This window comes from Giraffa tippelskirchi, chromosome 10 (assembly GCF_054371585.1).
Source record: "Giraffa tippelskirchi isolate mGirTip1 chromosome 10, T2T-mGirTip1v1.2.pri, whole genome shotgun sequence".
Classification (NCBI taxonomy): Eukaryota; Metazoa; Chordata; class Mammalia; order Artiodactyla; family Giraffidae; genus Giraffa; species Giraffa tippelskirchi.
The window spans coordinates 40,743,417-40,760,371 of NC_137284.1; the positions used below are offsets into that span (position 1 = coordinate 40,743,417).

The following is a 16,955-nucleotide window of genomic DNA, read 5'->3' on the forward strand; positions in this document are numbered from 1 at the left end:
GTCAGTCTACCTGGAGAAAACATTTGTAAACCACATAGCCAACAAAGGAATACTATCTAGAATATATACAGAACTATTGAACTCAACAGTCAAATAAAATATTCCAATTAGAATATGGGTAAAAGTCCTGCTGAGATATTTCACTGAGAGGATATGCTGACGACAAGCATATAAAAAGATGTTCAACATCAACAGCCATCAGGGAAATGCTTATTAAATATTAAAACATCACTACACACTTCAGAGTGGCTTAAATTGAAAAAAATGAATAATGACACAATCAATTATTTATGTGTTACTAGCAGGAATGTAAAATGGGTACAGCCACCTGGAAAATCAGTTTGGAGGTTTCTTGGGGCAAAAACAAAAGACCAAACTTTCCACTATCTTACAACTGAGCAATTGCATCTCTGGGCATTTATCCTAGAGAAATGAAAACTTATGTTGACACCAAATCTGTACTGGAATGTTTGTGGCAGTCTTATTAATCATTGCCAAAATCTGGAATCAGATCAGATGTCCTTCAATGGGTGAATGGTTAAATGAACTTGATGTACCTATACCATGGAATATGGCCATCAGTAAAAAGGAACACTCTGCTGACACATTCAACAATCTACATAAATCTCCAGAGAATTATGCTAAATTAAAAAAAAAAAAAAAAAGCTAGTCCCAAAGGATCACATACTGTATGGTTCTATTTTTATAACATTCTTAAAATGACAAAATTACAGAAATAGAGAACAGCTTAGCAGTTGTCAGGGGCCACATGGTGGAAGTGCGAAGGCAGGTAGATGCAGCTAGAAAAAAAAAAAGGCATGAGAGATTTTTGCAGTGGTGGAGCTTCACTGTATCTTGACTGCATCACCATCATTATTACTACCACTATGCCATGCTGCACAGCATGCAGGAACTTAATTCCCTAACCAGGGATTGAACCTGTATCCCCTGCAGTGGAAGCATCGAGTCCTAACCACTGCCTTGTGAGGGAATTCCCTTGACTGCATGAAAATCACTATTCTGGTGATGTCTGCAAAACGTCTCCAGTGGAGGAAACCGCATAAAGACCGCAGGAGATCTCCCTGTATATTTATATTTCTCACAACTGCATGGGAGTCAGTGATTATCCCCAAATTATAACAAAGCCCCTAACATCACCATCTGACTTTATTAAAAAAATAAATCATGCAAAGACTACAAATAACATCACACTAATCATAATAATATCAACTATATATATATATATATATATTCTTTTTTTAAGGCAGATTGTCATTATTGAAACAAAAATGCCACCTCTATTCATTCTTCATGTTCTCACTTCAGTGCAACTCTTACTTATATTAAATCAAGGAGCACCTATATTTCCTGGAACTCGAGCTATCTTTGCCCCCAGGAGAGTTCTGGAAATGTGGTGATAACATTTTAAAAGACATGTGGACATAAAACAAGTGGATGGTATGCATGTCCTCTTCTAAACTTCTTGGCTTCAATGCATTGACTTCTATTTCAAGTGTATCTATTTTTGGCTTGTTATTTTTTAAAACTGGATCTAGGTTAAGAATAACGTAAGATGCTAAAGTAGGGACCATTAAGAATTCCAAAAGATTATACTTTATATAAACTCATAATAAGGAACTGAAGTTTATAAAAATGCGTGTTATTTGCATCAAGGAAAGAGCTGATGGATATATTTAGATGGCCGGATGTGCATTGATCTTGCCATTTAAGAACATTAGGTAAAGTAGGCAGAAAATCCTGTCTTGGAATCCTTATTTCCTAAAAAACACTGAAAAATGAGAAGCTGCAAATGCTAATAAGTAGATTTGTTGCCTCTAATTCTTACATAAACCCATAACACTTTTTCAATGAATTCTGGTAGATTGGCCCCTTGGTAACCTCTCATTCAAGTTCATTATCTCCTTTATTCATCAAGTATATGATGTGTGTATCTGGTGAATGTATTCACCAAATGTATTATTTGCAACAAGAGCAACCTTGTTTTGCATGTGTCCAGCATCAGTAAAATACACAGAAGCAACAGAAATTGGTATTTAATAAAACAAACTATTGGACACTTTTACAATCAGTAAATACAATACTGTATTTTCATTTATATAAATGCATATATATAAATATACATATTTATATAAGTATATATGTATAAGTATATATTTTAGCATAAATCAGATCATCTCAAGCTTCTGTTAGAAGCCCTCTAAAGGTTTCCCATCACTACCAAGGATCCTGCACTTTTCTCCACTTTTCAGAATTCTCCTCCCTAGATAGCCACAAGCTCTCACCCCCTTGAACTCAAGAGTCCAAAGCCCTCTTCCCAGTAAGGCTTGCTCTGGGAACCTTATCTAATGTTTGATCTGGCCAATCCCACGCTAATGTACATCAACATTCATTTATTACCTTTATTATCCATCTTTACCCACTAACATACAAGCTCCAAAGAGCAGGCTTTTTTTTTTTTTTTTTTTTGCTTTTTCCACTGCTCTATCTTCAATACTATTTTCATAACTAGGAACAGATCACGTCCTTGAAAAAATGTGTTAAATAAATGGAAGAATTTAGGTTCCTCCTGCCCTGCTGTATTTCCACCAACATTTGCTTAGTATTTATTACGTTCCCAGCATCATACTAGCACTGGAAGCAACTATGTGCTTGACACAGCCTTTGCCCTCGGGGTTCATACTATGGAAGAATAAGTTGGAGCTGGGTGAGGAGCAGGTACTGAAAACAGACAGACAACTGCAGCACTTCCGCTCAGCATGTGCCATAGTGCCAGGCTTCTTCCTCTCGTTAAATCCTGGGATATAAAGACAAACAGAGCACATCACGGCCTTCAATATCCTTACCCTTAGGGATCAAAGTGTCTACTGTGTAATGGTGTAAAGAGAGAGGGAGGTGTAAAGAGAGAGGTTGGGAGGAAGGAAAAACAAAGGAAGAAACAACACTGTGTGCATTAATATGAACGCAAAAACTGGGGATTCTTGGAGCTTGGAGGAAGGCCTGTTGAGATGGCATGGGTAACTCTAAAAGTAACACTTGAACTGGGCCTTAAAGGATTAATGATACATTTTTACTAGTGCTTTGCAAATTGTAAAGCTAGAGTGAGCTGCCAAGGGAAGCTGCTGAGACACTCTCCTTGAACATTTAAACAACTTGTTATTGGGATGGATCAGTCAGGGCAGCCACGCCGCACGTGCGAGTGGCGACACCATGGTGAGCCCAAGTGAATGCCTCTGTCCGTGCTCCCCATCCGGTTAGTGCAGGGCACGGTCCACACAGCTGACCGTGGAGCCTTGGTGCCGACAGAGCAGATGAATTTTCATGCTTTTATGTTTCATAATTTGCAAAACACATTAACATTTGTTATTTCATTAAATCTTACAATATGGGCAATAGATATTACTGCCTCCTTTCTTAAAAGATAAGGAAGTGAGGTTTAAAATATTTACTTTTACCTAGTTCCAAACTTCATAGTGAAAGCTATGGTTTTCCCAGTAGCCATGTACAAATGTGAGAGTTGGACCATAAAGAAGGTTGAGGGTCAAAGAATAGATTCTTTCTGATTGCGGTGCCGGAGAAGACTCCTGAGAGTGCCTTAGGCTGCAAGGAGATCAAATCAGTCAATCCTAAAGGAAATCAACCCTGAATATTCACTGGAAGGGCTGCTGCTAAAGCTGAAGCTCCAGTACTTTGGCCACCTGATACGAAGAGCCAACTCATTGGAAAAGACCCTGATGTTGGGAATGATTGAAAGGAGGAGAAGAAGGGGGCAATAGAGGATGAGATGGTCAGATAGCATCAGTGACTCAATGGACGTGAGTTTGAGCAAACTCCAGGAGATACTGAAGGATAGGGAAGCCTGGCACATCCACGGGGTTGCAAAGAGTCAGATACAATTTAGCAGCTGAACAATAGCAATGTCCAAAGTTATATAGCTAGCTGATGACAGATGGAGAACTTGTGCCCAACTTTTCTGACATCAAGTCACACAAAGTCATCTTTTTAAAACCTACCATTCTCAATAGCTGATACATTTCATGAGGAGAGGACCCATGTGCCTAGACCCGTAATCCTTAAGACCTTGTGTGCTATTAATCTATTAAAACAGAAGGGAAAGCAAAATCCACGGGTAGAAAACCAGAAGGTTTGATGGATGTGTTGCTGAGTGAATTAAGATTTCTCCTGATTTTTTCCACTTTCTCAGTGAAATAAGAATCAAGGACATTACTCAGCATAAAGAGAAAGAGAAACAGTACATTTTCCAGAAGAGAGAAACAGGTGTGAAATAGTAAACCAGGATGGTGGGAGAGTGAATTGACTAACAAAACGTAGTTGCAGGACTGACAGGCAGTAAATTGAAACCACATAAGGTTTATGATCACAAATTAAAGTGAAACCAATCAGTATCATTGTGTGTTTACTCCAGCCCTGTTCAGCAGTTCTGGGGCATGTGTTAAATGGGAAAAATTGGGATTAACAAAGCTGGAGTCATGCCAGGGAAGTTACAGAGGCAGGAATGATGTATAGGGGAAAATTAAGATCTGCCAATGAGTGATTATAAAGTTGAACTCGAAATATAGGTTAAAGAAAATGGAAATGAAGACTTGAGAAGGATAATGGACATTAAAAGGTAAGTAAGGTCATGAGTTGTAGGTCCTCACAGAACCAAAGAATAATTGGAGCTGGGCATACTAAAGGAACACAAGTAAAAAGACGGAAAGAATCAGTTTTTGTTTAGCTGCTAAGCTGTGTCCAGCTCTTTCAACACTATGGACTGGAGCCTGCCAGGCTCCTCTGTCCATGGGATTTTCCAGGCAAGAATACTAGAGTAGATTACCATTTCCTTCTCCAGGGGATCTTCCTAACCCAGCGATTGAACCTGTGTCTCCTGCATTGGCAGCAGCTCTTTACCAGAGAGCCACCAGGGAAGTCCAGGAGGTATCAGAGGTCCTGGCAAATGAGTAGGTGCTAAATGCTATATTTTATGGATAAGTTCACCACAATTTTCTCCTAAATGCCAGAGGTTGGACCAAATGATCTATTATCCCTTATGTTAAATTGCAAGAGAGATTTCTAAGGCAGGTTTCTCATTTCACTCAGGAAGAAAATATGTTTTGTAATCTTTTGACATATGATTGTATCAGGGGTAGATTATTAAATGCAAAGAAGCCTGAAAAAGTCTCTAATATTGACATTTACATTCTGCAACTTAAATAAAATTGAATTTCTCATATTATTTTACATTTCTACTTTTGATTGTCTCTCTAAAGAATCTATTGCACTTGGATTGAAGGGCTATCATTCTCCCCACCCTCCTTGGTTAACCAAGACTGGGACTACTGGTGAGGATGGTACAAAGACACATCATGCAAAGAAAAATTACAGGCTATGGGGATATTTAACCTGAAACCAAACGGGAAAATACAACAGTGCTAAGATACTAAAGGAAAGCTTGTATAGGACAAGGGCTTAATGTTTAAAAGCTTAGGCTCTGTGTATGGTGTTAGGATAAACTCAAAATGGATTAAAGATCTAAACGTAAGACCAGAAACTATAAAACTCATAGAGGAAAACATAGGCAAAACACTCTCCGACATAAATCACAGCAGGATCCTCCATGACCCACCTCCCAGAATATTGGAAATAAAAGCAAAAATAAACAAATGGGACCTAATTAAAATTAAAAGCTTTTGCACAACAAAGGAAACTATAAGCAAGGTGAAAAGACAGCCTTCAGAATGGGAGAAAATAATAGCAAATGAAGCAACAGACAAACAATTAATCTCAAAAATATACAAGCAACTTCTGTAGCTGAATTCCAGAAAAATAAACGACCCAATCAAAAAATGGGCCAAAGAACTAAACAGACATTTCTCCAAAGAAGACATACAGATGGCTAACAAACACATGAAAAGATGCTCAACATCACTCATTATTAGAGAAATGCAAATCAAAACCACAATGAGTACTGGAGTGGGTTGCCATTTCCTTCTCCAGGGGATCTTCCCGACCCAAGGATCAAACCTGGGTCTCCTGCATTGCAGGCAGACGCTTTACCCTCTGAGGCACCAGGTAAGCCCTTTATAAACTACTAAAGAGAGAAATAAGGAGTCAGCAGGGAAGCAAAACGTGCTATGAAATCATAAAGCGCAGATATTACCAAAGACTAGGAACATGAAGCAGCAAATGGTTGGAGAAGACTTTCAGGATTTCACTGCATGGAACAGTATTGTAATGTGAGAAAACAGTAAATGAAAAGTTACAGCAATGTGAGAAACCCAGCACGGCAGAATATGGAAAAACAGTAGCATGGCTGACAAAGAATATGATTTAGAATTAAGGGACCTGGATTCTGTGGCTTGACTATGCCAACGTTCCTATGGGACTAAGTAAATTTACATAACTTTGAAGCCTCAATTGATTGATCTGTATAATGGGTTTTATAAGATCAACTTCCTAGCATGGTTGTGAGGCTTAAATGAGATCATACATTTTACTCCAGAAATATATCTCTTTTTATACTGACCATTGGCAAACTAGCATAAGTATAAACTGATGTCCTCTTTGCTGGACTCTAGCCATTAACTGTAACTCTCCCCTCCATCCAAATGGACCCTTGCTTCTAACTAATTCTCTATTATGCAGAAGAAGAGTCTTTCAAAATAAATATCAAAGTTACACTTTCATTGTTATTGTTCAGTCGCCCAGTCATGTCTGACTCTTTGTTACCCCATGAACTGCAGCACGTCAGGCTTCCCTGTCCTTCACCATCTCCCAGAGCTGGCTCAAACTTGTGTCTATTGAGTTGGTGATGCCATCCAACCATCTCATCCTCTGTCGTTCCTTTCTCCTCCTGCCTTCAATCTTCCCCAGCATCAGGGTCTTTTCTAATGAGTCGGTTCTTCACATTAGGTGGCCAAAGTATTTCATTGAAAAACCCCAAATGACTTCCTAGTGAAGTTGATCAGTTGTGTCCGACTCTTTGCAACCCCATGGACTGTAGCCTGCCAAGCTGTTCTCTCCATGGGAGTTTCCAAGCAAGAATACTGGAGTGAGTAGCCATTTCATTCTCCAGGGGATCTTCCTAACCCAGGGATCAAACCCAAGTCTCCTGCATTGCAGGCAGACTCCTTACTCTCTGAGCCACCAGGGAAGTAATGACTTCCTATTGCCCCTCAAACCCAATTATTAATGATAAGCTCACTGGTTCTGCATGCTTTGTTCCCTGTCATGCTGAAGTCCCTTTCATGAAATCTCTTTCCCTATTCTGTGTTCTAGCCACTCCAGCCTTCTTTGAGTTCACACATATCTATTCCCCCTCCAACTCCATACTTTGCATATTACTTCTACATTGCACACCTATACCTCCCACTCTGCCTACACAATTTCTAATCATTCTTCAACTCTTGTATTAAATGTACCTTCCCCATCCTCTCTGATTAGTCACATGCCCCATCACAGAGTCTCCTAGGACTTGCACCCAAAAGAAATGAAACTTTTCATTTGCTTGAATCATAACATTATCTCGCCACCCTCTGATTCCCAAGACTGCAACTCCAAGAGGGAAGGGAATGTGCTTGCTGTTGCTTGACCTATACGACTAGTATTCTTTGCTTGCCTATGGATACCTCTGCAAAGTATAATGCCAAGAATGCCGTAGGCATTCAGGAATTAATTCCTGATTAGATAAATAATGAAAACACCAAATCCAGTGTTCAATCACACAGCTGGTAATGAATCAATGGGCAGGGTTTTGTTACTATTATTGTTCTGCTGTTATTTCACGTTTAGGTTTTTTATGAAAAACAAAGATGTGAGGCAATGAAGAAGGAAAAATAATGCCTGAGGTAGTAGGACAGGAATAGGTAATGGAGCATTTGTATGCCTTGCTAAGTAATATGGGTTTTATCCAGGCGTGTGCTGCTGCTGCTGCTAAGTCGCTTCAGTCGTGTCCGACTCTGTGCGACCCCATAGACGGCAGCCCACCAGGCTCCGCCATCCCTGGGATTCTCCAGGCAAGAACACTGGAGTGGGATGCCATTTCCTTCTCCAGTGCATGAAAGGGAAAAGTGGAAGTGAAGTCGCTCAGTCGTGTCTGACTCTTAGCGACCTCATGGACTGTAGCCTACCAGGTTCCTCCGTCCATGGGATTTTCCAGGCAAGAGTACTGGAGTGGGGTGCCATAAGAGGAAGCAATTAAGGGGTTAAAGAAGAAGACTGTTGTGAGTAGATCAGTGTTTAAGAACTTTCTAGGCTCAGACTACAAAACTGCTTGGAAGGACAAAGGGAAGGCAGGGGAGTGATTTAAAAATCTCCTCTGTCATCAAAGTGAGAGTAGAAGAAGCTACTGAACAAGCCTGAGGGTCCTGAGTTCCTCAATTCTCCAATCTACCTAGATCCACTGCTGTGTCATTAATAACTGCTCTTGGATGGCTGAAGCGGCAATCCCTAATCAATTACGCCATTACCTACAATAGTAAAGGATCTATAACCTCAAATGAACAAAAGCAGTCCCAGGACCATTCAGAAAACAGAATTCCAAACTTTAGTATGATCAGTACATACTCGGAAAATACTTATCTTTGCTATTAGATACAGAATAAAATTATGTTTTTCTTTTTGTTGAGTCTTGATTAAAAAGGAATCCATAGAAAAATAACACTGTTTAGAAGTACTAAGAGAAAAAGAAGTCTCTTTGGATCGAAATTTATTCTTTGATATTCTATGTTGCAAAAATGGCTTACCTAGCACAGATAAGTAAACAAATATTTACTACTTAAGCTGTTGATTTTACTAAAATAAGAGCTAATAGTCAGCTGGATAATTACGCAAATGTTCCAAGTAAAATTAGAGTATGCTGAGATTTCTATCTTAAGTTCATAAGTAACACATTTTCTCTTTTATTTCTCTCCATTATATGTGAATAAACAAGAACTATTTTCCGGTAAAACTGTTCTACTACACAGTCTATAGTCAAACATCTAAATGTTATTCCTCAAGGCTATGGTTGTATAGACATCAAGACTGCAAAAGATTTATTTCTGATAATAGCATATACTTTGAACTAAGGCTAGCGTAGACATGATAATTCATAAATAGCTAGACTTTTCAGTGGTAACTGAACTCAAAAAGCATAATAGTTTTGTTGTTATTGGTTTAATTCTAAACTTAAATTCTCTAGTTTCACACAATAAAAATTTCATTGTAACATCTGATGCTGGAGAAAACAGTTTGACCTATTCCACTCTCTTGTATTTCCTAGTTTAAGTTTAAAGATGTCTCATTTTATTTCTGATTCAAACTCAAGACATATTTTGTTTCTCCACATTACACAGTGAGTTATGATTTGCAGCTGCTCACATATAAGTAGGGGTTTCAGTAAAAGCAATCAAGAGAAAGTACACTTAGGAGATGGAAGGAATAAATGTACACAGGTTAAAACTGCTGCACTTTCATTTGCTTCTGGTATTTCTTTGTTTCCCAATTAAAGACACTGGCATATTTTTTTAGGTAAATGACAAAGGATACCTCTGTACTTATCAGTAATGAACAGTCTAAACTATCTTTAACTCTATCATTTAAAACACTGTATAAAAGAGACTGTCAATGACTAATCTCCCTCATGCATCTTTTCTTCTTTGCAGCCCTCAACCAAAAGCAAATTACAAAGAAAAGCTAAAATTTAGAGGATAATTTCAGTATTAATAATTCATTTTATGAACTTGAAATCAAACTAATTCATCAATGAAAGGTAAACTGACATGTTAACATACAAGATGAAAGACATTAAATTGTAAATCAAATAATTACAGTCTTTATTCTTAACTCGTTTCATTCTTTTATATTTGACTTTTCAAGCTGAATGAATTTGAATTTTGTAAAAAAATTCAAGAGTCAAGAATCAGATTATATATGGCCTCATTTTAATTACTAATTAACCTAAGTTTCCTTGAATGAGAAAGAGCAGTCCATTAAGAAAACTATAAGCTTGGAGAAATGCAAGAATTTACCCAAACTCATGTAACTTAATAGGTAACAAAACTTGGACTCAAACCACAGCCATTGTGTGTGAAGTGATGAGTGTGTTAATTAACTAGATCAAAGGAATCCTTTCACAATGTATATGTATATCAAATCATCATGATATACACTTCAACTCTCTTATAATTTTAATTGTCAATTATACTTCAACAAAGCTGGGAAAAAAACATAGCCATTGTATCCACTGGTAACAATAAGACATATATAAAATTGTTGAGACTACCAAAAGTGCAAAAGACCTAAACAAAAACAATTATCCTCTCTAAGCCGTGCAGGCTTCCCTAGTGGCTCAGTTGATAAAGAATCTGCCTGCAATGCAGGACACCCAGGTTTGATCCCTGGGTAGGGAAGATCCCCTGGAGAAGGAAATAGCAACCCACTCAGTACTCTTGACTGTAGAATTCCATGGACAGAGGAGATACCCAGGCTACAGACCATGGGATTGCAAAGAGTCGGACACGACTGAGAGACTTTTACTTTCAAGCCATGAAAATCTGCAAACTAAAACATACACCAAGTAATTAGTTATAACTCTCTGTATATACAAACACAAGACATATCACATATATCTGTACACTTACATGCATGCTTATATTAAGGTGATAACAAATTTCTTTTTAAAACTCAAATCTCAGAATTATAAAATACAAAAATGTTTTCACATCTTTAGCAACAGAAAACTTCTTAAAATATGGAATGTAACTGTATTAAACTATGAATGTTATTTTGAGAAAAGCATGTACATGTAAGGATGTCCAGGGCTTACAAATGTCTTAAGATGGCTTTGACATGTATTATTATTACTCCTGTTTAAAAATTCAGAGCTACTGTGAGCACACCATATCATAGTTCACACCATGATCCAAAAACAGAAAGTGATGATTTGAGGATAACTTAGAATGAGCTGAAAGAAGACCAAGATTAAAGACAGGAAGAGAGAAGGGGAAAGAAAATGCAAGGCTAACCAAAGCAAGCACATTCTTAGATTTGAGAGGGGATCACTTGTTAGGGATTGAGGTCAGTACTGGGCAAATACTTTTAAAAATTTTTTACACTTCAAGATCACAAACCATTAGATTTTTTACAGTGAAAATAGGCTCACAGAGTACTTTCCCTTAAACTTGCTGAGTGACTATGTGAAGGAACCAGAATTTGGACAGATCTGATTCTGAAGGCCAAGATTTTTCTACAACTACATTATCCTAGGAAGACAACCCAGAGAAACTATGAAACTTGCCCAAATCTCACAGTGAATCCAAAGCTAGAAGAAGTACAAAATAGACATACCTGAGTCTCAAAATTCTTTACTAGAGCATTTGTACAAACATTTTTCCACTAGACCCTAAAAAGCTAAGTTATTTGACAGAAAAATTTTAAATGCCCAAGGATCACAGAATTAAGAAGTTATGATGGACAACAGCATCACCTAGAGTAACAGTTCATAGCCTAAGGTCAATACAGATGTATGAGCTTTAAGGAAGTATGGAATTATTGAAACTCTACATAGGTATATTTCATAAGATTTGTACACCTCTGGCATGAAAATTCATGGGTTCCATGGTATTATCAAAGGGGGTATTGATTAAAGACATTGAAGAACTAGTCATATAAAACAGCTGCAGCATATAAAACAAACAAATTTTTATGGATAAACTGGAGACACTGAGAGCTAAAGTGACTTCTGGTGACATAACAGCTGGACAATAGAAGAACGGTACTAGAGCACAGGTCTCTTCCTTCTATTTCCAATACCCTTTCCCATATTATAGGGTCACATGTAATAACCCACAACTCGAAGCTGGTATCTGCAGAAGATGGCACATAAATATGAGAAAGTAAGAAGATTCAGTGGTGTTAAGGATTCCTAGAGTGATCCTTCGGAGAAGGCAATGGCACCCCACTCCAGTACTCTTGCCTGGAAAATCCCATGGATGGAGGAGCCTGGTAGGCTGCAGTCCATGGGGTCTCGAAGAGTCAGACACGACTGAGCGACTTGACTTTCACTTTTCACTTTCGTGCATTGGAGAAGGAAATGGCAACCCACTCCAGTGTTCTTGCCTGGAGAATCCCAGGGACAAGGGAGCTTGGTGGGTTGCCGTCTATGGGGTCGCACAGAGTCAGACACGACTGAAACGACTTAGCAGCAGCAGCAGAATGATCCTTTCTTTCTTTGTCCCTCCTTTCTTTGCTTCTCAAGAGGTTAATAACAAAATCTGCATTCAGTTTCACGTGGTTCAATGTGTAGACAGAAACAGTATCTTCTGCTTTATAAATTATGGTGCAGGACTAACTATGGCCATTTTCTAAGAAAGCTCAATGACTTAGAACCTGCTAACCTCAGTAAACAAAACCTCAGTGTGCTGTAATTAATGTTCATGGTGCCTCTCCTTAATTTTCCTAATCTATTAGTCTTTTTCCTCATTTTAAAGCTCCTGTAATTCTTCATTAGCTTTATTTTCAGTAGTTTACAGTCAGGTTTCTTATCTTATTGTAACGTTATAGTGCAATGTTATTCTGGATGTTTGTTTTTGAGGATAGAGGGATGAAAAAAGCAATTTTAAAAGACATATAGTCATGAAGGTCTTCAGGCTAACATAGTCATAGATTTTATAGGAATAACTTAAAGGAGAGATGACATCTCCATTATCAGTTCAGTGGTGTTGAGTATTGCGAATTGCAAAGAAATTGGCAGGAGCTGCTCAGTTTATTCATGTGTAAAAATTAGTCCTAAGTCATTAGTGAAAACTAAAACTTTACACATCACTTTTCAGTCATGATGGCGTCCCAATGCTGATGACCTGAACTTTGCAACACACTTTCAAAGGGTACTAGAAAGCACTAGGAAGCACTAAAAAGCACAATTTTCCACTGTTCCTCCCACCACCAACACTACCACCAGAGCAGCAACAGCAGGCCCAGCATCTTACTGTCACCCAGCCTGCTAGATGCATTGCATACATCATTCTATGTCCTGTTCATGACATTGCTATTACATGGATGCTATTACTCCTATTAATATGTATATAATAACACTGCCATTTCATAGATAATTTCATAGATGAGAAAAGTGTTAGTCACTCTGCCATGTCTGGCTCTCTGTGACCCCATGGACTGTAGCCCGCCAGGCTCCTCCGTCCATGGGATTCTCCAGGCACGAATACTGGAGTGGGGTGCCTTTCCCTTCTCCAGATAGATGAGGAAACTTGCATCTAATGAGGTTAAATGATTAGTCCCTTCCCACATAACTGGTAAGGAACAGAGTCTGGATTTGATTTCAAATTACTTTGATTCCAAAGTTAGCTCTATTAATCACCAAGTTATTTTTTTTTCTTCCACATTCCATATATGATAGCAATAATGCGCAGGTTAATGAATGTAATTTTCATATTGATTAGAAAAGACAAAAGGGAGGGAGGAAGGAAGACAGATTATCATAACTTTTAAGTAAGTAAGGCAGGACATCAATGATCAAAGGAGAAGGAGCTGCAGATGAAACAAAGAGCAGAGTAAGAGTAGACTTTTATTGCAATGGAATTTGGGACAAAAGAAGGCAAATATGCCTGCAAATAATACTTGCAATTGAATATATGTAGTGGTAGCAGGAATCTAATAAACTAGCTCACATTCTTTAGGTCAGAGAATTCAGATCCAGCCAAAGAGCTCTGGCATCAAATTACCATAAGCAAAGTCTGGACCATTTAAGTCTGGACCATTTAACCTAGCATGCTAAGAGAATTAATTTGGTTATTCTGCTCATTGCAAATTGGGGCCTATTTGGTAAAAGCTATGACAAAGGAACCTAGTGGGCTACAGTCCATGGGGTCACAAGAGTTGGACATGACTTAGTGACTAATCCACCACACCATGGTAACGGGAAAGTTATAAGTGCCTTATAATTCCACCTTGAGTACACACAGAATTCTATCTCCAGGACTATGTCTACTAAGAAGCAAAAGCTGCTACTGCAAAGAAGCTTCTGACAACCCACAACCTAATATTAAAAACAAAGAAGTGCATAGGAGACAAGCACTCAAAGCATACACAAAACTGAACAGAACTGAAGACCCTACATAGACAAAACATTAAAATTTTAAAAAGCTTTCAGCGCAAAAGCATGCTAGCCAGCCCAAGCGGTCAAAGAGCCAGAGAGCAATGCTCAAGAACAACTTTAAGAAATCATCCCACACTGCTTGAATAATTTCACAAATTCATTTGGTATTCTATTATTCGCCAAAGCACTGAGAACTTGTTTGCTATTACAGATGGTGGAGAATTTCTAGTCTGCATAAAAATCAACATCCCATGAAATCTTGGGAAAAAAAACAAACATATGTTTGCAGATGATTACCCAAAGATAGCATCAGAACATTCATTATTCATTAGCTGCATCATTACAAATGTAATATGATCCATTCTCCATATTTCAGTGAATCTAAGTCCTTATGGACCAAGTTGCTACATGCAGTTTTATTTTCCTTTTCAGTTCAGATCAGATCAGCCTTTAGGATGACATGTGTGCTCGCCTTATGTGAGAATTTTGTAAATGTGGTAAGATAAATGAAAAACGTAAGAAGTAAAACAGCCACTTGTCATTTCTCTATATTTGTCAGTAGCTATTATAGGGAAAAATATTTAGGCTCTCCTCATCTATGTTCCTGCCGTGGCCCAAGGGGAACAAACGTCCACAAACACTTCCACCTTCTGGGGATATTAGAAGGAAATATCTCTGTCTCTAACTTCTTTTATTTTTAAAAAAATAGCACCAGAGAGAGGGGGGGTAGAACTCTACATGTGACACTTGAATAAAGCTGATTTATGCGCCCATGCATTGACTTTATGGGCATCATATTTTGATCAGGATACTAGTGAAGAAGAGAGTGAATAATAAAAATCAGGCAGCAAAACCCCAACTCAGTTCCCCAGTAACACAAAATATTCTGAAGTGTTTGCAGATCTTTACCTACAAGGGCAGAATTACCCACACACTACTTTCAAGCAGGACGCCTTCCGCTTCTGGTTGCAGCAATTATTAGCTGTAAACTGTGAGGACTTCTCATCATACCATGTGAGCATCTTTTTCACAATTAAGAGTTTAGCCCAATGTCATTTCTACTGACACATGGTTTTTACACACAACTCTAAACTTAACGTCCTTCTTCTGTGACCCTTCAGCAATTGTAACCCTTTCACAGCACTTATCACAAACCTGCCAGATGATTATTGAAATTATCTGAGTATGTGCTTTGGTCTAGAATGAGTGTGTCTAGTGAGTAGAGGTGATACAACATGCCTGTAGAATTGCTCAGTCCTTACAAAGTATATCATACATGAAAGGTATGGACCTATTTCAATTTGTCAGGCTAAATACATTTTTACCCTAAGTCAGGAAAGACACAGTGGCCAACTTTCAGTGAATCAGGTCTTCTACAGAACACATTCACTAGCACAGTCACTCATAACACTCCTGGCCACAACCATCTACCCACATATGAGTGCATGTATGCCTCCACTGCACAAACACAAGCCCTCCGACATACACCCACACACAGTGCTACAGACATCTTTCCTTATCATCTCACAGCATTTGCTAGTAACTCAACCTCTATTTCTTAATCAAAAATTTCGCCTGCTTCAGGAGAGAAAATTGCAAAGGTCATGGGCCATTTCTGTGATACAGTTTCACAAAACGTGGTAGAAAAAACAATTTGTACCCCTGGTCAACAATGCTGCCATATGATAAGAGCACCAGGAAAAGTTTCTTAAGCTGATATAAACCTGTCTTAAAAGCGATTGCCTACATTCATTTCTCCTGCAAATGGGGCTGCAGCAGCTTCTTTGCTTTAATTACTCTTGAATACCTGGTCCTGGTTCCACTAACTTTCTGTGAGCAGAGTACCCACTGCAGGTGCTCACTCGGGAGACCAGCACCCCTTCACCTTTCACCAAGGCTGACTCAGTGTGGCCAGGGCCTTGTGAAGGACTATTTCCTGTTGCTCATGTCAATCAATCAAATCACACAAAACACAGTATAACATGATTCAGTGAGGACATGGAAAAAAGGGAACTCTTACACTATTGGTGGGAACTCTTACACTATTGGTGGGAATGTAAACTGGTATAGCCATGGTTGAAAACAGTATGGAGGTTTCACAAAAAAGTATTGTATGACCCAGAAATTTCACTTCTGGGTATATATCAAAGAAAAAAAAAAACGAAAACACTAATTTGAAACGATATATGAACCTCAATGTTCACAGCAGCTTTATTTAGAATTGCCAAGATGTAGAAGCAACCTAAGTGTCTACTGGCAGATGAATGGATAAGGAATATGTATGTTTATGGAATGCTATTAAGCCATAATGGAGAAGGCAATGGCACCCCACTCCAGTACTCTTGCCTAGAAAATCCCATGGACAGAGGAGCCTGGTAGGCTGCAGTCCATGGGGTCGCTAAAGAGTCGGACACGACTGAAGCAACTTAGCAGCAGCAGCATTAAACCATAAAAAGGAATGAAATTTTGCAACATAGATGGACTTGAAAGGTATTATGCTACGTGAAATAAGTCAGACAGACAAATATTGTTTCATATCATTTATAAGTGGAATCTAAAAAATACAACAAACTAGTCAATATAACAAAAAAGGAGACTCACAGATACAGAGAACAAATTAGTAGTTGCAGTGAGGGAGGGAGGGAAAATACAGGGGTAGGGGAGTGGGAGAAACTATGGGGTGTAAAATAGGCTAAAACATGGGGAATATATCAAACAGTTTGTAATAACTGTATGTGGAGTATGTCATTTTTGTTTAGTTACTAAGTCATGCCCAACTCTTTCACAAACCCATGGACTGTAGCCCACCAGGCCTCCCTCTGTCCACGGGATTTCCCAGGCAAGA

General features: G+C 38.5%; 1 protein-coding gene across 1 annotated transcript in view; it reads right to left on the bottom strand.

Annotated features, from left to right (window-relative positions):
• GRM5 (glutamate metabotropic receptor 5) overlaps positions 1-16,955 on the bottom strand; it is a 623,817-nt gene that overhangs the window by 552,137 nt on the left and 54,725 nt on the right. The window lies entirely within an intron of this gene.